Below are 26,653 nucleotides of genomic sequence, written 5' to 3' on the forward strand. Positions count from 1 at the left end.
AATTTTTAAAATTTTAAAAAAAAAAGTTTAGCAGACTAAAAGTGATACTGAATATCCCAGTAACTGCTTCATTCTGCAATGTGAAATCAAAGAGTGTCCAAAGTAAAAGTCATCTTTTCATTTAGTGACCTCCAAGTAGAACAGGACCCCATGCACACATGGGGGTTCAGACCTGCCAACATGGGCTCATCACTGGAACTCAAAAAATTATTTTTTTTTTCCTTTAACCAAAGGGAAACTAAGGTACTGCAGTAAAAGTACTACCAAAAAAAAAAAAAAAAAGTGTCTAAATGGAGTCACTCTTAAAATCATCTGCAAAAATTATGACCATGTACTTCTTTCTCTTCTTTCAGAAAGCAGCACTCAGCACTTGAAACATGTTAGTCTGTTTCTCGAAAGTGTGTCCCTAGACAATCCCTTCCTTCCTCAGTTCATTCATTCATTTCTTCCGAGCTGTTAGATCCGAGAGAGAGATCACAGGCCAACAAAGATATCTCATAATATACACTCCTGAGCATGATTAACTTATATCAGATTCTGATCACTAAATAATACCCATTTTTATCCTCCAATTAACAGTGTAACCTGACGTATTGCCTAGCAATCCTAAGAACTTGGAAGTGTAAGAATGCAGATAACACATTTAGTTTTCCATGTTTTCTTTCTGTCTAAGCACGTCCTCCACACAAAATGTGTCCTGTCAAGACTTCAGACATGATGTCTAGACAGAAAAACACAGGTGAATGTTCAAACATCTGTAAAAAGACATGGATGCAAATTTAAGATCCAGACCATTTCCATTCCCATACATGGGGAAAAAAAGTTAAAGACAGCGAATGACTTAAGGTAATGTCACTTGCCAATATGAAATTACAATGTCTCTTCAGTCATCCAGTTACCTCCCTATTTGAGTGATCTGCATGGCCAACCATGAAGCAAAGTATCAAAAGATCAGAATTTGAACTCATTTTCCAGTTATGCATGCAGCTCTCCCTGTTACACAGGCATAGAATCATATCCTATATTCTATCCAAATACTTCTAAGAGATTTGTAGTTCATGAATCTGTGGATTCATGAATTTCATGTTTCTGTCTGGATTTTTGTCTCGGGTTTTTGGGGGAGGGGGTTGTTTAGTTTAGTTTGGGTTGGATTTTTTGCTGAGGGAGGGAAATGGGACAACATTTAGGAAGCGGAATGTAACAGCTTGATGATACATCTTGATCCTTCCTTGCCCTTAACACATTCTTACTCAACCTACTGCAAATATAATGGAAGCACTTATTCTTCCTCTGCCTGTGAGCCACCAACACCACCATACTTCTACAATTTCTTTCTCTACTATCCACTTGAGGTATTTACCAAATGAAAAAATCCTACTACTCATGCAATCTAAGTTGTTCGCAATTATTTTTCCTATTGCAGAGTTAACACTATTTGAAAATCCTGCATTAGAATTACCAGAGTAAACCAGAAAAGCATGACTGGTTAAAATTTATTGTGCATTAACCAAAGTGTTAACAAAAAAATATGTCCATAATGGAGAAAAAAAGAAACAAACCCTAGCATAATATCATAAAGTTCCATTACTATTCTACTACATAAGAAATAAGTGAACATGAAGTAAAAGGAAAGCTAAGAAATGGTGAGGTACAAAAGCCGTTAACACTATTTAAACTGTAATTTGTGTTTGGATATATTTTTCCAGGGGAAAGGAAGTGTCCCTACAGTTACTTTGATAAATACCTCTAAAGACACCAGCTGATCATAATTTGTTGACTGTAGATTCCTACCAATTCTGTAAAGAAATGTCACATTTGGCTTGCTGTCCACATAATTAAATAACAAACCAAAGCTCACATTTTGAAGGAATCAGGCTTCTCATGACATAACTGGAAATATTTAGGTTTTCTCTGACAAAATGAGGAGCACAGCTGAACACTGCAAGGTCCCAGAATAATGACATTCACAAACTGAGATTTTACCTAAACAGTGCTCAAGGAATGTATCACAGAACCAGCAAACAACATAAATGCTTGTCTAGTATGAGACAAGTAATTAAACTTACTGATATCATCAACTTCCTAGTTGAAACGGACTTCACTTGCTTCTTTTTTTAAAAAAAAGCTTAACCAAGATAAGATACTAGATCCTCACGCTTTTGAATTTTTAAACAACACAGATTTTCATATTGCAACCCAGGTCTGTCACAAGATTTCAAGTTGGAATTAGTTTCTCTAAAGAGACTAGTTTAGGCAATAATATTTTGCTGTCTCTGCAATGAAAAGCTACCACCTCAGTTCTCTTCCTGATCAAGATTTGAAGTGTAAACAGCCTCTAAATACTGTAATCAAGTACCACTCTTGATCAAAGTTCTTCTCGAGTCTTTTCTTACCAGGTAACACAATTGAAATTTACCTCCCGTAAGGGTAAAGGTGCAACGGATGGATTACTTCAAACTCTCTTTTAGGAGAATCAACATTACATGAATATGTCCGTAGTAGTTAATTAGAAAATCTGAAAAGCACTTAACAGGAGAGAGTACAGACTGAAAAAGAAACTCTTCAAGAATATTACTGGACTCGAGTTGCTGTTTATTTCCAGGGTTTCCCAACACCAGTGTAAATTGGTACCAACCCTCACCAGCAATTCGATAGAAGCACATGTAGAGTTATCATTTTCCATTGCCTTCAACAGAAAATAAACTCTCCAATAACCAAACTCAACAGTGCACTGAGGGGAAATATAAAGGGGGGGGGGCCTTTTCTCCAAAGTAGCGAAGAAACATCTTCCTCCTATATTAATACCTATGATTTCTAACTCAACAATACTAAGAAAAAAAATCTTTTAAGTTACCGGTCTATACCAGACCTCGTCAAACACGCCACTACAACCAGAGAGTCACATGCTAATTTATGTATGTATTCACTGAAACTGCTAAAAAGTCATTGAATGCTTCTGGAGGATCACAACACTTAAACTCAGGATGAATCAGTTGGAAAAAACACACATATAAAGCAGAGACATGGGGGCAAACAACAAATACTCCAGGAATACAGTGGGATCAGGACCACAGAATATCTCACTAAGACGGTCTATAGAGCAATCTCAAAATTCCCAAGGAAGTGTTGGGTGTTACACAAGCATTACTTTCATGAACTCTACATCAGGCCAGGTCATTCCCACCACCACACTTACAAACAGCCAGCCACGATGTCTAGTTTTTATTTTGATGTATTTTTCCAGAAAAATCTCTTCAATCCTTCGCTTCTCATCATTACTTCCTGGGCTTCCCCAGCACCAGGTGCTCTGGTGAAGTACAGATGCACTCATAGTGCCATCTCTGCAGGGCTGAGGTGAGAATTCTCACAGAATCCTCACCAACAATGGAAATAATCAAATGACTCAGTGACAAACATGGCTACAGCATACAATGGCTTATAAGCAGAACTCAATGTCCCTGTCATGAGAAACTTGGGGGGCATAGGTATGAGTAGACAGGACTAAAGTATACATGCTATGCATCCAGTCTTTTGGCTTCAAAAGAGAACATCTTCTGTATGCCTGGTCTGCCAAAAGCAGAGGCACATTGTCACTGGAGGCAAAGAAATTCCGACACAGATGGCTCAGAAGAAAAGGACCACAAGTTTATACAAAGACAGCATCTTGCCATCTCCCCAAATACCTGATCTGCAGTTACAGACACTATGAGCAAGAAAATGCATCCTCTGTATTCGCTGTAACTTGTTTAGCATAAGATTTACAAACTAAATAAGGACCTTAAACCCTTAACCCCAATTTATTTCCTGATATAGGGCACTAAGCGCTAGAGCCTATTTATAACTGATGCAGATCACACTTGACATGAAAGTGTAGCAAACCGTGTGGTATCACAGATCAACTATTATTTCTTCTCTGCTGGGACTCGTGTATGGTGTACTCACTTCATCTGTAAGCTGGAAGAGCACAGCACTGTAGACTAGAAGTCTACCAGCTCTAGTCCCATCACACAGTACTGTACAGGCAGGTTTCCAAATGTTTATCAGGGATTAAAAAAGCCTGCCTTGGTCACTTAAGCTCACAGGAAGCCATGTCACGTGAAATGGAAACAACATGACATAAAACTGTGAACTGAAAATGAAGTGTGAATAGGGCAAGCATTTTTACAATATATTGACTGTCTTTATTATACTGCAGTGAGATCATTTGGCTCTAAAAGCATGAGATTTACAACTACCTCATCTTATACACAGGAGTACTATATTTTATTTGGTGATCCCAGGGCAAGGTTGGGGAGAAGAATTAAAATTTCTTTCAGGCCTACTCTTTGAAGGAAGGAAAAAAAAAACCAAAACCAAACAAACACCAGTTATTTACATGTTTCTAATATCATGAGAACATGAACTTGTAACTTTTGACCTTAGCTTCAGCAAAGGCCATTTGCAGTGTTTTATTTAGATCCAAGCAAATGCCTTTTCTTATACATCCATAAAATATCAAGCAATTCTACTGCTCTACACATTTAATTCTTCCCATCATATACAAAGACAGTTTGATTTTGCAACATACTGAACTGAAGAATAAACCCAAACGAGCTACTGTTTCATTGGCATTGGAAAAAGAAGGAAACAGCAACACAGGAAAGAAAATAACTCATTCGCAGACAAAGCAGGGGGGGCAGGGAGGAAGAAAGAAAAGGGAAAAAAGCAGCAACCAGAACACAAGCAGCTGGTGCTCAGGGACTAGGAAGGACTTTGGCTCCACAATAACAGGATCAGTTGCATAATCGTTGCTGCCTGAAAAGTTATACAATGTCCGCCCTTCTCGTCATAAAGAAAACAAATAATTAACAAAAAAAGTCCTTTTAGGGCACAGTATCTAATAAATGAAATACTACATGTTAAATCCTACTAAAGAGGAGGAGCTCTGTAGTTTCAAACATTACTTTTTTGCTTGCTAAAGCATTAACCATCAAATTCTATGTTGACCCTTACTAAAAACATCTTATTTCCCCTAAAAGCAACATGTGCTTTTAAAATGCCAGTGCCAAGCCACAGGAATTTACCACCTGGCTTTTCCAGCCCTGCTCTCAGAAGACATGTCTGCGCTGGAGAAAACTGTCCCTAAGGCCAAGTTGCATGAAATGTGACCTCTGTTGTTGCTGTAGAACATTACAACTTCAGTGGATATCATGACATTTGAACCCAAATTATAAACTACAGAAGAATCCCAAGCACTAACACAACGCTAACTCTACAACTGGGTATTTTGCAGATACTTACAGCAGAACTGGCATAACACTCCTAAGAGGAATGAAGATAAATCAACCTACAAGGAATGACCTACCACTGAAAAGAGAGCAGGAAAGAGGTTTTCCTGAGTGGTCACGTATTGTGCAGACCTGTAGGCTGTGGCATTGCACAGAGTGAAAGTGAGGTTTGAGTTAGATGTGAAAGACCGCAAAGATACTGCATTCAGATTAAGAGGCAGTTGAATTTTAGTTTGCCAGCACTGAATCCATAAAGATAATTCTAGGCTAATTATAGCCCTCTTGTAAAGGACTTGGACCAAAAGAACAAAAGCTTTATCTCCTCATCTAAAATTTGCATTTCTCTGTGATTATCCCTCCTACGCAGTTAAGTCTTGTCCATTTGGTTCTTCTTACCTCTGGGTCAGAAGTTTTACATCTTCTCACCATGATTTGGGCTCACAGCCCAATGCTACTGCATTGCAGAGTTAGAAAAGACATGATGCAGCAATATTCCTGAATTTCTTTGGATGTGGAGGTACATGTCATTGCTGCCAATCTCTGATAATCCAGTCCTTGCTGCCATCCAGATAAAACTCAAGAGGCTCATGGCATTTCAGAAAAAAATAATAAGAAGTAACAATGACATTAAGATGACCATCCTGGCACTTATGTCCTGTTGTTATTTTCTAGCCAGTGTCTAGAACACTGCAAAATTCACTAACTGTGCAAAGACAGAATGAACATTCACTCTTCCGCTCACCCCTGGAACTCTAAGCAATCCCCCTTGTGCTCAGCACAGGCCAATTCCAGAAACAATTTCAGGAATCAGAAGTTCCCCTTGAAGTGAAGTGGAAATACCAGCATCTGTTTTGCAGTGGATGCCCAGATGAATTTCAGAAGGAGTCACCTAACCTACAATCCCCTTGCCATCACTCAGCCTGTCAGCTCCTGGGTAAGTAGACAGATGAGAACTGCACCATCAAGGGAAAGAGAGAACCTTACGCTAACCTGGCGGCCTGCACCAAGGAATATGGGGGCCCTGTATATCCAAGATATTCAGGGAGACCAGCAACTAGAGAAAGGTCCACTCCTCTCTGCTTAACTCACCAGCCCTGAACTTGCCACGGGAAAATGATGTAAATGCTGCTCTGACAGACCATCCTCACTACACTGCACCAGACTGTCCTGACCAGTTACAGTTTCAGCAGCAGTGGCCAGGTCACAGCAGCATTTCATTAGCAACCACCTTAACAGGAGAGCAGCACATTTCAACTCTACCTTTTAGGGGTTTGGGGGGTTTTTTGGTTTGTTTTTTTGTTGTTGTTTTTTTTTTTTCCTATTAGGGATTGCGGCAGATAGCAGTAATCCAATCTTTAAAGCCCCTTACTGTGAATATGCTACAAAGCAGCATGGCTTTATCCGTAATGCCTCAGTTCTGAATTAAGTAAGCCACTTACCTTTCCTAATGCTTCTGCAACAACTCAGAATTTTGATTAATGACCTGCTCTGCAACAAGCGCCCCTTACACCAACTTCATCAGCAGTCCCTTCACTCCCCTCCCAGCTCCCTGGCAAACACTTTGAACAATTCTCATGTTTGGGACTCAGGAGAGCCATTTTACCTGTTCAAAGAGTAAAGCAACTCCAGCCAACTCTCAAGACGCTACTGCACACTAATCCAAGTGCAACTGGAACAGCTATTGTGGATAAAGTGTGTGATGACCTTCTTTGTGGAAAGATAAGATATGAAAATCCTACATACCCCTCCATTCCTTTTGGGTTTGGTGCTAAGGAAGGAGCAGAAGGAGAAAAAAATTACAAAGTGCTCCAGGACTCCAACAAGCAAAATCCGGCACTGTAATAAATTCACTTACAAGACAGATACTCAATGCTAAAAATTAAGCAAGCCATAAAGCTCATAGTTAAGATTCCAACGCTCTTTACGCTGCTACCCATTTTCTAATGCAGACATTAAGGGTTTACATAAAAATGTGTCGTCTTATTAGTAAATTTACACATCCAAAAGACAATCAAATTACTCACTTCTTAGGTGCCTAGGGTTGCTCTATAGTTGATAACTTCTGATTAAACGGCTCTCTGAAAGTATGATCTTCAAACCAGTATCTAAGGTAATGGGAATTAAGTACCTGCAAATGGCAGTTACTTCCTCCCAGGGCTATAAGGGCATTCCACACTCCATCCTGATTATGGGTCCACACACTTATGAGAGGTGAACTCTGCCCTCTGTGCAGCTCAGCTGATGAGCAGTTTCTTCTAACTCAATCATCCACTATCCAATATCAAATACTTCAAGTCTATAATGACCTTTTTCTCAAGAAAAAATGGACAGACAACTAACCCAGACTTACTGCAAAACCCCTCATAAGATACTCGGCATTTTACATCCAGGTAATCTGTCTTTAGGCTTTGCAAATATAATTGAGACTCATTCTGGGTCCTGAAAAGTCTTCCCCATTAAATTAAATCTACCTCTTTCTTCAAAGGGAGAAGAGAGAAAAGAACAAACTAGAAGAGAAAAAAAAAAAGGCAATTATTAGCGACTTGGAAAAAATGAGAAAATTGAGCAGGCAAGTTCTGCATGCAGGAGGGAAAAAGGAGATGCATCCAGAAGACATGAAGGAGATGCAAAATGGAACAGACCACAGTTTTGTGGACACACAAGTCCTGAAAATCTATTTACTTAAAAAACTAGAAGCTCAAATGCAGATGTTCAAATCTGATTATTCCTGCTTTATAACCCTAAAGATTAGTTTGGGAAAAGGTCAAAAAATGAAACCAACAATTAAATAAAGTAATGAAAATAATTGTCATTTGTTTTTCCCTTAAAACCATTAAAAGGCTTTCATCTGCTTTGTCAGTAGCATAATCTAGGAAATCCCAAAGCTTACTGTGTTTTGGCCTGAAAAGAACACAAACATGAACATATCACTTCCTAAACTTGTCAAGTCTCAACAGCTACTCTCCTCCCCAGAAAAAGAAACATAAACCTTTCATCCCTATATCATCCCAGTCAACATGAAATGAACACAAAGAAACAAAATTAAAATTTACATATCTTGTATAAAACTGAAGTTGACTCACTGATCATCACTCCTATGTACAAACAGGAGCCAATCCAGATTCTCTTAATCACAAACAATTATGCTGATCCCACGTTACCTGTGCATGTATATGCTGAAATAAAAATAACAGCGATTTTCTAAAAAAGGCAATAATATGTAGAGCATCAATGATATCCTGGACGTAGATGAACTGAAATTGCAAGAGGCAACTGGGAGGGGGAATAATTAATAAGATCTCCATATTAAAAAAAAAAAAAAAAAAAAAAAAAAAAAAAAAAAAAAAAAAAAAAAAAAAAAAAAAAAAAAAAAAAAAAAAAAAAGGCAGGGAGAAGGGGCAAGTTTTGAAAAGGGTCTGAGTGGATCAGTTCCACGCTGCTATCCGTGGTTTCTCCCCTGCTCTGACGCATTTCCAGGAGGACACTGGAGGAATGCTCTGTAGCAATCTTTTTCCAAGTAATATTTTGGCATAAATCCAAAGTATTTGTTTTAAAACAGAAGCCCATCAGACTGGATCAGCAATAGACCCGCAGAAAGCCCACACAAAAATTTTTCTTTCAAGGGCGCATTAGGAAGAGCATAGAATTGAGATTATGACACACACACACACAAAAAAGACTCCAAAAAATCCCTCATACCACCAGAAAGGATAAATGAATGCTCTGACAAACTAGCACACACACTCTTTTGTTCTCATAAGAAGTGTTTTTTCAAGAGCAAAATACGGAAAAAAAACCCCAAAAACAGGAAAGCAAATTAATGCATTTGTTTCATTTAAAGCACTCCCAGAAGCTTGCCAGACTTAGAGGAACAAACACTGCAAGAGAAACACTAACTGTGAAAGAGAGATGGGTCACTAACCTGGGTTCTCTTACTTGTGGCAAGCTGACACATTCCTTCCGTCTGCCTGTCCAGACTTGTCAGCACAGTGCCTGGAAGCAGCTGAAAAACTTATAACTATGTTGATAATTTGAAGTGTAATTCAGACAGCACCTCCTCCGCTATCAAGAACTCCACCATCCAGCAGGAGGTGCCCAAACGTGACTGGTAACTGGTGTCATCTAACTACAGTGAGATGAAGGAAAGAAGGAAACAAAGGGTAGAAATAAAAACCCAGGGTGACTGAAGAGCAAACGGTGTCAGAGACAGAAAAGAAATATTCCCTCCTCAAATCCCCAGACTTTTTACTCCAATTAAAGAACAAGAACAAATCTCTCTCTATGTTCAAGTGAGACTGACTAGTGCTATTTCCTAAACTGAAAGAGGATGAGAAAAAGTCTTTTGTATGACTGCAACATGATTTTCTTAGGCTTGCAGATCTATTAAGGTAACTTCTCTAGAATGTTCAGAAGAGAAACTGTCTTCCAAGAACTACTGTGGCACAAATGGTACTGCTTTGTCTCCACCTCCATTTCCCTGTCTTATTGACAAACAACCAGCATTCTGGAAGCCAAAAAGAAACAAACTGGTTTAGCACTGGGAGGACCTCATATTAGGAAATCATCTGACATGCTAAAACTACAGGGGGAAATAACAAAACAAAAAAACACACAACAGTAACAACAAAACACCAAACAGCACCACAAAAATCCACACCCCAAAACAACAACAAAACCCCACAAAACAAAGAAATAAACGCAAAGAAACAACTCCCTCCCAGCCCTCACCTGCTGGGTTGAGTAATGAAATTTCAACCATTTTGAGACTGAATTGTAGGTGATGACGATAACACTGTTTAGACAAGCTATATTAGTTCAGACGTTCCAGACATCTTTCTCAAAGATGTCTATATTTGCTATCTCACCCACGTTATTAAATTGATCATTTTGAGATAAATGTGGTATCCTCAGACTCACTACCAAAGCTGCCATGGGCTGCTCAGCATCATTAAACTGATACCTTCAGCTCAGCAACCTCACTTTAATCACATTAAAGATACACCAGCTAATGCAACCAATATGTTAACAGGAGCCAATAATTCATGCACCTGGATGAGCACACTGAGGGGGGTATGCGGTAATTGCAAACTGAAGCAATTATTTGGATCTCTTTGCAGGCAGGGCAAACCTTCTACCAACATCCATTTTAGTACAGTGAAATGCATGACTACATGCTAGGAACTGGAGCGGGGAAAAGGGATCCAAGTACATAGAGCACAAATCCCAAAAGGACAACCAGAAAGCCCACAGCAATATGAGTTACACGACCCTTGGATGCAGCAAGAGGCATCCCCACACTGGGGAAGGAGGAGTGGGTTTCAAAGCGGGAAATAAATATTTCTCTACATACCAGGATGCCAACAGACAACCCTGAGACATCTAAAGGTCATTCTTCTTATAGCTCAAGAGGGCAACCAGAATACAAAGAATACAAATAAAGACTACCAGATGCTTAAATGTATTTTATTTTTCACTGAAAGCTGAATTTATTACTGAAGGTCAAGAGAAAGTTAAAAAGAGACTGGAGCATCTCTGTATGCAGATTTACACAGCACAGGGCTCTCTGATCAAGCAGATAATGGCATTACAATATGTACTGGAAGGTGAGCAAACTCACTTTCAGTATGAGAATAAAAAGGTCTTAGGAGGGTGGCAATTGGCCAAGAAAACAGATTACTAACCACATAAGACTTCCCCCTAACTTAGAGACATTAATTACACAGGATATCTTTTTAAGTGACACCTCCATTCAAATAAAAGATGCTGCAACCAATACAACACTACTTATGGGGATAATAATTCCTTACTGTAAAAAAAAAACACCTCAATCATCCAAAGATCACCAATGAAGTACCAGATTCTTCAAAAGGCAGTTGTTTTTAACTAAGAAAGGACACCACAGAAAGTGAAAAGGTGTCAGGCACTGTAATTATACTGCTCCAGTACACACATTTTTCAGATACTGCTCTGGAACGCCCATGTTCTTGGTCCTTTTCTCTTTCTCTCCTCCTCCTTTTCCAAGCCTTTTTATTGAAAAAAAAAAATTATTTTAGACTGGGCTAGCTCTTCTTCAAGATGAAACAACAAGATGTTGCAAAACAAACATCAGGAAATAAGAGCAGCTATTATGAGGTATAAATTTTGAGACAGTACTCTGTATTTAGCACAAGCCTTCAGCTCATGATGAAGCTTTCCATCTTCCTCCCAGCCTTGTTTAACATACTCTTGTTAGGCCTTAGGAGTCCCATCTTGGGAGTACTCATTACAAACAGTATAATGAAAAGTGAGACGCTTACTTACTTACTAACATCAAAATACTTACGCATAGCAAAGAAAATCTGAAAGGGAGGGTGAGAACACCACTTTCTTTTTGCAAGAGAGAAATAAGAAACAGCATTAACACAATACATAGAAGCACACAGGCTTCACACAGCTCTGTCTAAGCATTATTCTAACAGTACCTGATGAGAGAACTGGAGGGCAAGAGAAAACTTCTTTTTTAGCCCAGCACTCAGAGACACAGTAAACTGGTCAAAACAAAATCCTCATGTCTTGCTTGCCAGACTTTTTTAATCTTTTTTTTTTTTCTTTTCCTACTTATATGTTGCAAGTGAAAAAATCAGGGGAGGAAGGAAGGGGATCTATTTTGCCTTTTTTACTTTTTATTGGTAGAGTACTGGCAAACTGGATGTGGCCATTTAAGTAGTCATTAACAAGAAGGGGGAAAGCATTCTACAAAATTTAAGGTATCTGCAGACAATACCTCTTGTCCAGCATAAAGAAATAGCAACAACACTGACATTAATGAAAAATAACCCAGAAAAAATAAGTCTTTATCAGGCCTCCATTTTCCATTATGTAGACAAAGCTATCTTCCTAAAAACTACACACGGAATCTTCATATCTTCAAAAAACACAGTACTGTGCACCTGATTTTCTTCTTTAAATATCAAAACTATTCATTAATCCCAAACAATACATTCTTTAACAAATATGGGTTATTCAGAGGCTTTTTTCCCCAAACACTATTTAAAGCTCTAACAAGAAGGTACAACTTCTGACCAATGTTCTTTCCATGGCTCAGGTTAATACTAAACTTCCAGTCCAGTCACAGTGTTCCTGATGTCTCTCTCCTGTCCCTCTCCCCGTGATGAACTACAGGTCATTTCCTTGAACATGCATCCTAAGCAAAGTAAAAGGGTCAAAAGACACTTATTGTTTATAATTAATTTGTTTAAATTCTCAAAAGCAGTTTGCTTTCTGCTCAGCAGAGGTAAGAGCTGTCCACATGCTGTGCTAACTTTCGCACTGCCAGGACCTCACAGCCTCTGACACATCACTGCTGACCTCCACCGTAAGAGCAAACAAAGAATAAATCTAAGCAATGGACCACTTATAAGCCCGACATTGAAAAAAACATAGTTACAGTAAAATATCCAGTACTTTCATAGCCCATCAAATTAAGAATTATCTTAAAGATTCACATGTTTTCATTTGCTGCTTAAAGCACGCAAAAAGTTCATCCTACACCCTTATCTCTTCCTCCAGAAAGCCAGGCCTCTAAATCCCATGCTCCCAACTAAAACGCTCCAGCAAATGTCCTCCTTCAAGCATGATTAGATGTTCCTTCCAACCAAAGTGTCTGCTGTGTTTAAACTGTCCTAAGTGAAATTAAAATTTAAGATAAGTCCTTCCTCACATCACGCAACAGTGACAAGTATTCAAAGACAGCACCGGTTTGTCTGTTGAATCCAAGTCTTGCCCGTCGTTAATGCCAGAATAAACCCCTCAACATATTCCTGATATATAAAGGATAAATACTGGAGAGCCTTTCTCCAAGCATTAGAGAAATTATTATCTCCTAAACACACTGTTAAGTTTGCAGAGGCAGATTGTGAAAGTAAAAAAACCTGACAACCATCCATCCCTCCCTCTCCACACACGCACCAAAACAGTCTCAAACCACAGCTGAATCCTGTGTAACAGCATTAACTATTCACTGAAATAGTTATAAAGCACCGTATTTCAAGGAAGCTTCTATAAATAACCTTCATCCTGTTACAAACACCAGAGAGCAAAAAAAAAAGACCAGTGGTTTCTGGACACAGAATATTTGGCCCTTCATCATATGGATTCACAGGCTGGTTAATTTCTCTGGTAACAATATGGAACTACCAGGAACTTAACCAAAATCAAGAAACGTATTTCAAATTACTATGACCTTGCAGTGCTTGAAGTGCTCCACTTTCCTACTCAAAGGTAGCCTTGTGAGGAATACTATGAAAGCAGAAAACACGCAGGACTAGGGATTTCCACTTCATCACCACAACCCTCAGCTTAAAGTGACAGGACAAATCCAAATTGAACCTCATACAACATGAACGTCTACTAATGATAGTACCAACTTTGTTCTGCAAAGAATGATGAAAGAGAAGATAGACAGGAAAGCAGAGGAGAGTTTTCATCTTTCCAATTTATTCTGTGCCAGAGGAAGCTAAATCCTCACATTGGTATATTCTCTACTCAATCTGAGCTCCTTCAGAAAAATATTAACTATGCTGATCTCCTTGTATAAAGAAAGATCACAATTTAAAGACACACAGCTAGACAAATAAGATTTTTCCAAGTACATTATTTTCAATATGCACATCTGCTTCCTTTCACTAAAAACACCCCAACCAAACACAAACAAAAACCTAAACATTCATATCATCCTGCGTATTTGAAGCACATATATACACATACGTGCTTTGCTAAAATAAAAGCAGTTATAGTTTTAGGTGCTTTAACCGATCAGTCGGCTATCCCAATACAGGAAACTGTATTTGTTTTGGCTGGGGTACAGACAATTTTCTTCATAGTGGCTGGTATGGGGCTGTATTTTGGATCTGTGCTGAACACAGGGTTGATAATCTAGACATGTTTTTGCTATTGCTGAGCAGGGCTTACACAGAGCCAAGGCCTTTTCACACTGCCACACTGGTGACACCGGAGACTGGGAAGCTGGGAGGAGACACAGCCAGCACAGCTGACCCCAAGTGACCAAAGGGATATTCCAGACCATATGGCATCATGTTCAGTATATAAAGCAGGAGGAAGAAGGGAAGAATGTGTGGAGTGACTCTGTTTGTCTTCCCAAGTAACTGTTACACGGGATGGGGCCCTGCTCTCCTGGAGGTGACTGAACACCAGCCTGCACATGGGAAGCAGTGAATTAATTCCTTGTTTCACTTTGTGTGTGCTGCTTTTGCTCTCCCTATTAAACTGCCTTTATCTCACCCCAGAAGTTTCCTACCTTTTACCCTTCTGATTCTCTCCCCAGTCCCTCTGGTGGGGGAATAGAGCGAGCAGCTGCGTGGGGCTTGGTGGCTGGTTGGGGTGAAACCACCACACTGTACAACACTGGAACTAAGAAAAAAAAAAATTCCAGCTACTAATATAGCACATCCAGAGCCCTGTCTGTATAGGAACATCACCAGTGAAACTGCATGGGATTTCAGAAACCAAGGAAGCCTTTTGGTGTTGTATGCATCCTTGTTGTGTCCTCCATTGTCCCCGTATCCTGATCCAACACTGCTGGGAACGTGTTTATGTTCCTGGTAAGAAACTGAAAGCAAAATATTTCTGTCTCCAGAAATTACTACGGTCAAAGTAAGACATGTTTGCTACTGTGCCTTTACACGCTCTAATAATGAAAGGCTTGGAGATACTCCCTTGTTACTTCATGACCCACTCAAAACCTAAATTAAATATTCTTCACTAGCTAAGCCTCACTGCCCAGAACTGTGAAAAAGAAACTTTTCCAAACCTAATTAACAGGCAAATTAGCATTCTCTTAGATCATATCCACAGAGACTTTGTTTTTACATTTCTAGTGTGTCTCACTGCTTAACTGCTACTGACTCAAGTATTAGCATTTAATTTGTGATGCAATACCAAAACTGTTTCTGTGTCCATTCCACATGACTGCTTACAAAGAATGTTTACTTCTGCCTGTTCAGGAAGGCATCTTTTCTTCTGTGAGTGTAAAGAAACTTCCAAATAAAATGAATTTCACTCCAGTCATCTTATCAGACAGGAAACCAGTGAGTGTTACCAGCTCTCATCACAGTTTTCTCAATCTCATCATATCCACAGCACCTCAGCACCGAGTATTCTGGAATGTGAAGATTTCAAAAAGGTTGTATCCCTCACAGTTGAGGGAAAAAAAATTGACTATTGCATGCTCAACACTCAAAATCAAAAAGAAAATCCTTTTGTTTTGTGTTTTTAATGCTTTAAAAGCCATAACTTGAGTCAATCCCACAACCGAGGGCCTGCACCACAACATTTCAACTCTTAGGCTGGCAACTCTGAGAACATCAAAAGGCTCAACTTTTACATTAAGAAATGTTACCTGCCCTGCCTGTCATTCTGTACCCTGTGCACTCATGCAAACACAAAGCAAGGCCTTGACCTCATCCCTGTGAAGACATAAGGACCTCCATAAAGAAATAAATACATCTTGGCCAGCACACAACTGCAGAGCCAAATCCTAAGACCATCAATGGCATTATAAATGCTATGAAGGTGGTGAATTCCCATGTCCTGGTTCCCATTACTCCTTTGGTTGTCCTTCAGACAACTGCTTTCTTCCTTTTTTATGTTTTGGGTTTTTTTGTTGAATGCTTTTTTCCCCCCAAATTAAGTATAATTTCTGAGCTTGTTTCCATACAACACCTGCCCCCTGCTCTGCACAGTTTGGCTGCTGGAACCACTTGAACTAGTACTGCCACTGATGCCTCCCTATCATAAAAAAAAAGTTTCCCCTAGTACAGCTCACCTTCAGTGAACAACCCAAAGGCCAATACTTCACACCAGGATAATAAACCCCAGACAAAAGCTGAGGCTGATTATGCCAAGTGCACTTACATCTGATTAACCTTCTTAATGATCTTTACCCTCCCTAAGGTATTCTGAACAGTCCTTCTCCTTTTCGGGACTGTCCATCATCCAAACACTTGAAAAGTCTTTTTAGAAGTTTTGTTACCAAGCCAAGTTGATATTTTGTCATATTTTATCCCTCTGTAGGCATATTTTTTTCCTTTAAGCAGCCCTAAGCATTTTCCTAGCCCTGCAATTTCTTTTTCTATTTCCCTAATCTCAAATTATACAAAAAAAGGACATGATTACAGTGCTAAGGAACCAAACAAAATCTTTAGGACATCACTGCTGTACAAGCCCCCCCTTCCTGTTACAGTCCATCTGTGAGCTAAGATTTTGGTTCTCAGCAACAACTTAGGGTAATGCCATGGCATTCAAATACATTCCACTTTCTGAAGCAAGATCCTATTACCTATTACTTTACACAGATCAAGCCATCCTGTTTTGAATTATACTGAGATTTCTATCATGTCTTCATTTGAAAACAATAAATCCTCTGGTAATATATGAACATAAAACATGATTCACTTGCACCCACGCTCCACCTGGCAGAATGATAGTGAGAAAAGTAACACCAAGACAATCCAGGTAGTGCTACCCTTTAACACCCAGTACTTGGTGACAACTCTAACAAAACCTGCAGTGAAACAGAAAGCCAGATGTACATTTCTCTCAAGAGCTTCTGATCCACATTCTCAGTGAAGACTTACCATTCCAAAAATGAAGGACTCTAAAAAATTTCCTAAGGAACATGTGGGAGTATCTTCGCTTTCTAGCCATGTGTCTATCTCACCATACCAAATTGTCAGCTCTGAAGGTTTTGCTTTTTTTTTTTTTTTTTTACAACTGCTTATTGATAAAGCTGCTTTATGTTAAGGATCAATTTTGGTAACTCCCCCTCTACTCTGAAACCCTGCACTACAAGGTCTCAAATGCACATTCAAAACCAGAACTGGCATGGCCATTAGTAAGAAAATAGATGACTCAATAGAGGGACCAGCTTTATAGTTCAAAGGATCTGACTTCTCTAAGGTAGGTGTCTTAGAACTGGAATAAGAAGCTTAAGTTACCCATGTAACTGATGAATATCCACTCAACCTGAAAAAGTAGGAGTTTACCTCTTACATGCTTTCAGTGTAACATAAAATTTCTCTAGAGTAAGGGAGCAAGGGATGAAATAAGCCACCTGGAAAATCCACTTCTTCCATGTTTTTTTAAATTCATTATTGTCTGTACAACCAAGTTAGCCAACCTGATCAAAGCTTTTTCCTTGTCATACTGTAACAAAAATGCATGACATGGAAATAACAATATTTGTGAAGATATAAGAACTAAACGTTCTACTAATGCATATCTAACTGCTGTAATTCAGATGCATCCATCTTATCTTCCCCTGGCATTTCTTAATATTTGCTCAGAAATGTGAAGCTATCTGCCTTCCTACCATTCAACACCCCTTATTGTTTATTTCTCCCACACAATTCCCTCCTTCCTAGCACAACACTGTTTCATCTCTTTTGAAATTTCAGAAGCTATTTTTTTACATGTGCTGCAGTAAGTTCTGCAAATCTGTTCCTATTCTGTGGTATGACAGAAGCATTAGAAGTCACATGCTTAAGACAGGCTGAAATCCATCACCGGGTAGTGATGAAATACCAAAACCAGCAAAGCAATCAAGAGCATTTTCCCTCAAAAGAGAAAGATCCCAAAAGATGACATGTGGCTCTCAGTGGAATAATCCAATTCCAAAGAAACAGCAAGCTTTTTTTTTCCCCCCTCAAATCTCAATGCAGACAGTTTTACTTCCACAATCACAGCTTTGCTCAACAAGTAGGGAGAGAAAAAAAGAAAAAGGAAAAAATTACACCACTAAAAGGCCAAAAATATTCCATGCTGTTCAAGAATATCAGCACAATTGTCAAAAACCGTGGCAATTGCACATTTCCACACAGAATAAAAATCATAAAATTTTGCCCCAGAGCTGTTCATGGGGAAAAAAAACCAAAGGATGTAGGTCATCTTCACTCACAAAAGACTTAAGGGAAAGACAGAAAAAAAAATATCTCCTGCACATTTAGAGCAAAGCAAATAGAATAGGAACAAGACCTACTCTTCCTTCTTTTGACTGGACAAAGCTGTGCTTCACACCTATTTCGAAAACCTTGGTACCAGCCACAACCTCCAAGCAGATGTAAGGCAGTGACATCAGCACCTGAGACCAAAGACAAGGCCTCTTCACCAAGATGTTGCTACCAAGTCCTCACAGCAGTCCGTGTTTGTACCAACTTTCACAGAGAAAGAAAAAGGTATCCAGTGAGTGAGAGAAACTGTATTTCAGCTGAGTAACAAATCTTTGCTACTTTTTGATAACTCTCATGAAAAAGGAGGTACCTTGAGCTGGGCAAGGGGCATAGGGAATAACCAAGAACTCTCCCATGCCATTCAGCTTCCTTCAGGACCAAGCAGAAAGTTCCCTCAATTCTTACAGTTACATATTTAAACACTTTTATAAGCATGTGTATCACAATCAAATTAGCACCATACCTACAAAATCTCCTTTTGTATCAAATCAACATAGAGGGTTTAAACGAGCCTCTGAGTCAGAAAATGCTACACAGTACTACCTCAAGAGTTTTACAGAGTATTTCCCAGTCTTTCTTCACCTGTTAAGCTCTGACACAGTATTACCATAAAGACTGAGATATGTAACAACTGTGCTACAGATCTTTGCTTAAATAATCATCCCCATCATCTGACAGGTGACCCTTACACAGAGAGTCTGTAAGTCCTGTGTCATCTTCCTCTGTCACAAAAAAAGGAAGGTGTTGTACATACATTTACCTGTAATACCACAGAAAAACAGGGGATGTGACCAACAAGCAAAACCTTGCACTACTGCATCACCAAACATGGGTTGCTTGCCAATCAGATCTCTCAAGGCTGGATCACCAATAATGCTCTCATCTGAGCCAAGGAGCTGCTCTCATGTCAGCACCAATGACTTCAGTTAAAATGTTACAAGCCACGAGCAGAATTTTTACACAGCATGGGCAGCTTTGGCAATGAGAGCACAAACATTCAGCAACATTTTCTATACTGTCTGTGGGTCAGCTGGTTAAAACCAATGTGCTCAGGGGCCTTAAGTAATTATGTCCTGTCCTCTCCTACCCAGCCTGGACAAGGAGATGTGACAATCTTCCATCAGCACACCTTGGTCCTTCAACACTGGAGGCTTATGGTTATAACTCAAGCTGTTGGTCACTCAGGACAGGTAAGTAACAAAAAAGTATTTAAAACAATCAGCATTGCAAATACCTCAAAGAAACTAATATTACTAAGTATTTGTCACAACTTGAGCATTTTATATACTGTACTACTGCAATTAGCAACACCATCACCAAAAAAATTTCATGAAGGAAGCCAGTGAAGTTAAAAGCCTCTGTATTAAAGCCATAAAGAAATAATTTCCCCCCCCTACACACTTATCCAAAAATTGTACTATGAATCGATAAAAAATTCTATTTCCCATGGCCAAATGAAAGTTTCATTCTAGTAACATACCATATGAATTGACTTCCATGGTTCTAATTATCAGAAAAACAAGCAAGCAGCAGGGGATAAGTTGTGAGTTAGATATATGGTTTCTCTCAGCATACTTTATCTGCCCTCTCAAAAATCTGTTTATTTTGGACAAATGACACAAGACTTCCTCATGGCAGGAAGTCCTGCAAGTCAAAGGCCACTGCTGAAACAGTATTTCCACTATTTAGAAATAGGAACTTAAAAATCACTTACAAAGATGAACGAAACTGCTAATTAACATGAGCAGATTTGTCCTTTGGCAATTTACCCAATAGAGAGGAAATTAACTGGCTTTTCTTTACATTCTTCAGCTTAGCACATCTTCAGAAACCCAAGTGAATCCCCAGAACCCAACACCACAGAACAGTTAACAACATTTGGGAAGTGAAACTCCATGTTCCAATACCAAAGTTTCCAAACAACCTCATGACAGTCCTCAGCATTTCAAAGGGCAAGCAGAACATCTGCCCACACTCACCCCCATACCCTGCACATAAAGCACCACAGCAGTTTTCGGCATGCTAAAAAATCCCACTGAATGCTCCCAGAAAACTATGAAATAGTTAATGTAAGGCTGGTAGGTGTGAAATGAGTTGCTGAATTCCTCCAACAGCAACACACATATATACATCCTGAAGATCTGCTAGCCTTGCATACTTCTGTCAGTTTGGCTCCAGTAAACCGGAGCTAAACACCAAGGTTTCCATACCCACAGATGGTTGTTGGCTTACCTTCTCGGACAATTCGTGCAGCAAGATGCAACAAGATAACACAGCCTTCTGATCTAAAGCTGCTATTTCCAGCCAACGAAAATACTAAGAATTATAATTGTTTTGTTATTTAGCACCTTTCTGTTACTGTTTTGAAGGAAAGAAATAAGAGTTCCTTTCCCAAGCAACAGATAGTGATGCATTGAACTGCAAATAAACAATTGACCAGATACAGCAGCCCTTACTTAAACCCTAACATGGAGATGTTGTAATACACATTTTTAAATGGGTGCTGAAGATATTAAAACTCACAGCAGCACTGTGCTTAATGTACTCCAATTAGATAATCAGCTGGCTAAGAGATGCAATATGGCCATACAACCCAAAACATACTACATTTTTTATTCCTAGTCTAGCAGCCTAAAACTGATCAGCAAACTGGAAGAGCAAACATATCAGATCCTAGCAAATACACACCAAACTGAAGAATACTATTCACTGACCTCTGGTCTACCACCACCGATATATGAGGGATTCTTCTACCCAAAACACCTTGCTATTGACAGTGTTAAGAATTCCAGAGCTGGCTCCAATTGAGCTCAACACACCCACACCACATAATGAGGAGATGACATCCACTCATACTCCAAACACGCAGCCAAAGTTACATTACCAGCACTTGGAGCAAAGGCACAACGCCACATTAACACGGACACACGTTTCCAGCACCCAGTAAGTCCTGCACCATGAACATGCCTGCCTTTAAGGGGACAGAAAGGCATTTGGCTGCCTTACTGCAACTGACCAGTTCCCACAGCAGGTCAGTTTCCTATTTGCAAAAGCTGCGAGTCTACCAAGACTGCACAGGGTGAGGGAAACACTGCAGAAACACTAGTTCATGCAAACTGTACGGTCTGTTCACGTAGCCTACTTCAACATACTGCTAGCTTGTCACCAAATGTGCCAAGGATGCAATCAAGCTAGCTCTCTGCAGAGCCTGACTGAATCCATAGGAGTCTGCGAGCTCAGGAAGATCCTACAGTTGTACAGCCAGAACTGGGCACAGGGGAAGCACAGGCATCAGGGAGCAACACAGTTCTGATGCAGAAAAATAGCTCCTGTTTGCTACAACAGGCAATACACGGACACACAGAGACCTTGTTACAAACCTAAACTGCCAAGAAACCTAAACTCAATCATTAAAATAAGGCCATGACTGAAACCTTGTGAGTTACCCTAGTTACCCAAGAAATTATTCATGAAACTACAGATCAAAATAAACAAATCCAGTCCTCTGCACTAGCTCTTCCATAAGTCTTTTCCTATGCAGGCAGCGTAAGCACAGCTAGAAATTATGGCTCTAATCTTTCAAGGTGAACATCGCGCTGGGTTCTCAGCACCCAGCACCACTGACTGGTCTCTATGCAAACCCCTCCATGTATGTGCATCACCTCCCACAACTGCAGGGCAAAAACCCACGCTGCAGACAAGCAGCAGGTACCTCAGCACCTCTGCAAATCCCCCCGCACCGTGTCCCGAACCCTCCGGGAGCCACAACCTCCCTGTCCCCGGGGACGCGCTGGGGACAAACCTGTCGGGTGCTACAGTGTCCCTGCCGCACCGCGGGGTTGGCATCTCGAGACTGCCGCCAAAATAACCCCGTTCGTGGGAAACAAAAATAAAACGAAGGGGGTAAAACCCGACCCGACCCCCGGCCCGGGAGCCGCTCGGTGCCCGCGCCGGCCCGGGGCGAAGGGCGACTCCTCCCGCCCCGCACTCCCCGCCGGCCCTCCCGGGGCCGGGGCCGCCGGGCCCCTCCCGCTCCCCGCCGGGGCTCCCGCGGGAGAACCGCCCGCCCCAGCCACAACAAAGGCGGCCGGGGCGGCCCAGCGCCCGCGGGGCTCCGCTGCGACCCCCGGCCTTCCCGCGGGGCCCCCCCCCGGGCCGCGGCCCCGGCACAGCCCCTGCGCTATAGCCGGAGGTGGGGTGCCCGCACGGTGACAATGCTCCGCCGCCCCCGGCACCTGCGCCGCCGCCCCCTCCTCCCGCCCGGCCCGGCATCCCCGGGGAGCGGGGCCTGCGCCCGGGCCGGGCCCGCGGGGGGCGCAGGGGCTGCGGGGGCTGCCCGGGCCCGCCGGCGGCGCAACAAAGCGCTGGGGCCCGGGGGGGCGGCGGGCACTCACCGCGGGGCGACGGGTCCCCGGCCGTGCCGCCCTGCCCGGCCCGGCGAGGGGGCGGCGGGCGGCTCCTCCTCGCTCTCCTCTGCTCCCTCTCTCTCCGCTCCTTGCCGCGGGCAGGGCTCGGCTGGGCTCGGCGGGGGTTACGCGGCGCGGCGGCCGCGGCCGGGCGGTGCGGGCCGGGCTGGGAGGGCGGCTCCCCCCGGGCGGGCTCCGGCGGGAGGCGCCGCCGCCGCCGCTGCTGCACCGTCCGGGCGCCGGGGTCGTCCCGGCCCCATCAAGGCCGGGCCGGGCCGAGGGGACCGCGGAGGGAGCGGGGCCGCTCCCCGCGGCGGCTGGTGGCCATCTTAGTCCTCCTCCTCCTCCTCGGCGCCGAGTGCCCCCTCCCCGCCCGGCTGCCAGCGCTGCCTCCTCCCTCCGCTCCTCCTCCTTCTCCTCCTCCTGATCCTGCTCCCGGCTGGCTGCGGTCGTTCCCGCGGCCCGGCGAGGCCGCCCGGGGGGAGCCGGTCTGTCCTGGCAGGCCTCGGTTCGCCTTCTTAGTTCTGGGCCTTTTAACAATTATCTCACCTTTCCAGAGCGGTGGGTTTGGCTTCTCCTCGTTGTCTGACAGAATCCCTCTCCTCTAGCGCCGGCCGCCGATGTCCTCTCTCCTCTGTCTCACCGCCATCCCCGGCAACACAGGCCCGAGCAGCTGACACGCTGGGAGAAGCCGTGCCGGGCAGGAGCCTGGATGTGGGATGCGGGAGGGAATGCAGGTTACTGCCTGAGCAAATAAGCCACCCTCGGGTTGGGGTTGAGGTGCTTTCCCTTCGCTTTTAGTCAGGTGTGCATCTAGGGAAAGTCCACTGGGTATCCCTAGTGTCGACCACGTCTGTGCTGGCCAACCGATCTCAGGCTTATGATCTGGATGTTTAAACACAGAAATTACCTTTTTCCTACTTAATCCAGAAGTTCAGTTAAATTTCCAACGGCCAAAGGACTCCTTTTTGTCAGCAGAACAAAGCAGCAGTTGGGCCATGTGCTGGGCACACACCACAGGGAGTCACTGCAACCCCAAGGCAACTTCATCCACTTGGATAGTCCCGAGGAACCGTGCAAAGGTGTGTCCACACGTGTGTGACCAGATACCCTTCTTCCTTTTTTCCAGTTACTTATAAACTTGCCTCCTTCAAGAAATCAGCTGCTAGCAGCCGTTTACCCCCTAGCAGTTTTGTTTGGGGGATTTTTTCATTTACAAAATCCCTTCTAAAGTCTTCACTGAATAAGCAAAATAGCGTTTGGGAGAATCTGGCTGCAGGGGTAAAAGCTGCAATAAACAATGCACAAACCATCCGAGACCTCTGTGTTTCACTGGCAAATTATCACAAGCACCAGGAAGCAGGACCATTGCTTCTTGCCTCTGCTACAGGAGTTTATTAAACAAAGCTGTGTACTCTGTTGTGCTTGAGGACAAATGGAGTAAACACCATTTATCCATTCTTCCTTTTCTGGCCTTTAGCATCAAACATGTAAATCCACCTGATGTTTTTACTGGCTGATGTACTGCTGTTCAGCTGGCAGTGGAAATCATCCTGGTCCCCTTCAGGTGGTAAAAACTCTCTGCTTAAGACTTAGAGATGTCTTGAGTGAGGCTAACTCTAATTCAGCTGCTAAGGAGCACTCACTGAAGACAAAAGTGTAACTCCAAACAAACAAAGCCTACTTCTCCCAACTGACAAAACAAAATAAGCAAGGACAAGTATGTAACTTCCTTGCTTACACAATACAAAGCCACCTTTGCTTGTTAAAGGTGTCTTCAGACATCCTAAATTCACTGTATTAGCAGGAGCAACATCCCGCCCTACTCAGGAGAACAGCCCAAGCTATAGTTCGAGTTGGAGTGGGGATGACCATCCCTGTATTTTTTCCTATGCAGGATTATCAGTGAAGAACAGGCTCCAAGACAGAAATCGTGTGCAGTGTGTCAACCATAGTCTTACCACAGCCACTGTAATATGATCAGGGCAGAAGCTCTTAGGCAGTTGATATTCTCATGTCCCCGGATAAAAACTTAAATATTATGCCATATATATCTTGTTTTGTCCCTCCTAATGAAATACCTCCTTTTGCCTACCTTTTGGACACAGAGCATTTTAACAGCTTCTTCCCATCCCCCCTTTGCAGCCTCCTCTTCCCCATCACATGGTAACACAAGTAATTGTCGCTGTCTGCTATGGAAAAAAAAATATGGTGTTCTATGGCTAAGGTCATATGTTAGAAGAACAGGAAGGGAAAGTGAGGGTGGTTAAAACATGAAACTACAGATTTGTTTTCAGGGCATGCCTTTTTGAGGGCACTCACCATGTTTTGTATGCATCATGGAGTAACTTATACAGAGAAGGAAAAGTGTATGTGTTGAGTTGCATACCAGACTGAAATAATTTGCCCCTGGAGTGAATGCTAAGCTCAGAGTCAGTGGCAAGTATGTTTCTGCTACAGAACAACCAAGGTCTGTGTCAACCTGTTCAGAGCTAACATGCACTGAATTTTTACAGCCACAGTCTCCTTAACATGTAAGCCATGCCGGTCTAGGAGCAAGAATGCAATGCGCTCTACCAGGCAGAATTGGGCCCCGTTTGGTCTATTTTCATTCTGGACTGCAGCAAAGGGAAGCACTGATTTCATCAGCTTGTTCCGACAGTTATTTCACTTACTGTGCAAGATGCACTCTGTGAATGGTACATGGCAGTTACACTTCACAAAACAAACAATCTTCTCTCTGTAATTTACGTGCAGGAGGGTACTTGAATCTTTCATATGTAAAGGATTAACAAGACCTATCTTAGCCAGCTCTGCTGAGTAGGAACCAATGCTAACAGAGATGGTGCTGTTTCTAATTCCTTATCAGTAGTGGGAAATCAGCAAAATCCCCCAGGATGGCAGTGGGAGTGGAGTTGCATGGACAGCTGTGTGCCAGATACACATTTTGCTGCGTGCCAGCTTATATTGCTTTCTTCTTCTTGTGCAGCTAATGTTCATTGCATTCCTATTTATAGTTCCCATCTTTCGGTCAGTTGTCACTGCTCCAAAAGAAATAATGGCAAGCCGTAACATTCCATACTGAGTGACACCAGACACTCCTTTTACGTCCTCAACATCTCTCCTCTTGCAAAACTCATCACAGGTACGTGCTCATCTTTTTCAGAAGAGATGCAAGATAGTAATTACAGTGCTGTAGTTAGACAAATGAAAGTGTTTACAATTAATCTTTCTTCCACTTTGCAAAGCAACTGTGCACAAGGGATTGCATCATTCATTAAAAACTGTGGAGATATATTTAAATTTCTTTACCTCCTTTATCAGAAGGCAAGGTGAAACCCACACAATTGTCTTTCAGTGGTGTAATACCGCACAGCTTTCAGGTGAGATACTCAGACACTTCCATTGCATTTATTTCACACGTCTTTGGCAGTGAAGTTACATCTGTGCTGTTTGTGTATATTAGCTAATACCAAAGTACAGGCAAATCCAGAACTGGAAAGAAATTGCTACAGGAAGGTGAAATAAAATTGGGGGAATTTTAGCCAATTTTTTCATTAAATTTTTTTCAACAGAAGAAAATAACACTGTTTTCCAAATTTGCACAGCCTGACATTTTCATCATACAAGATTCTTATGACTTCCTTTGAGAAGTGCTCTTCCCTCCCTCCTTCTTGCTTGTTGATTGATAATTTTTGGCAATAAATAACAGAAAGGGTGGAGCAGTGAAGGGTCTAGTGTCCCTGTCTTGTGACAATCATGTTGAATTTGGCTGAAATTTGAAAAATAAAAAAAAAGTAAATTCCCTTGTCACTTATGTTCTTCAGAAAAATAATGGCCTACTTGTCAGAAGTTAATAAATTAAACAATCCCCAAATAGTCTACTGCTGAGCTCATGGCATTTGTAAAGCATTAAAACAGTCCCCACAGCAGAAACACCAGCAACCTGATGTGGTAACAAAGAAAGCAGCAGCCA

At 41.8% G+C, this 26,653-nt stretch overlaps 1 protein-coding gene across 1 annotated transcript in view; it reads right to left on the reverse strand.

Moving 5' to 3' along the window:
* WDFY3 (WD repeat and FYVE domain containing 3) overlaps nucleotides 1-22,803 on the reverse strand; it is a 173,514-nt gene extending 150,711 nt beyond the window's left edge. Inside the window, exon 1 of the mRNA XM_027884428.1 lies at nucleotides 22,666-22,803. The gene's annotated coding sequence lies outside the window, so the exon portion shown is untranslated. The remainder of the gene's footprint in view (nucleotides 1-22,665) is intronic.
* Nucleotides 22,804-26,653: the final 3,850 nt, after the last annotated feature.

Source organism: Empidonax traillii, unplaced genomic scaffold (genome assembly GCF_003031625.1).
Source record: "Empidonax traillii isolate 1590-97213 ecotype Southwest subspecies unplaced genomic scaffold, ASM303162v1 scaffold144:size1428860, whole genome shotgun sequence".
NCBI classification, from domain to species: domain Eukaryota; kingdom Metazoa; phylum Chordata; class Aves; order Passeriformes; family Tyrannidae; genus Empidonax; species Empidonax traillii.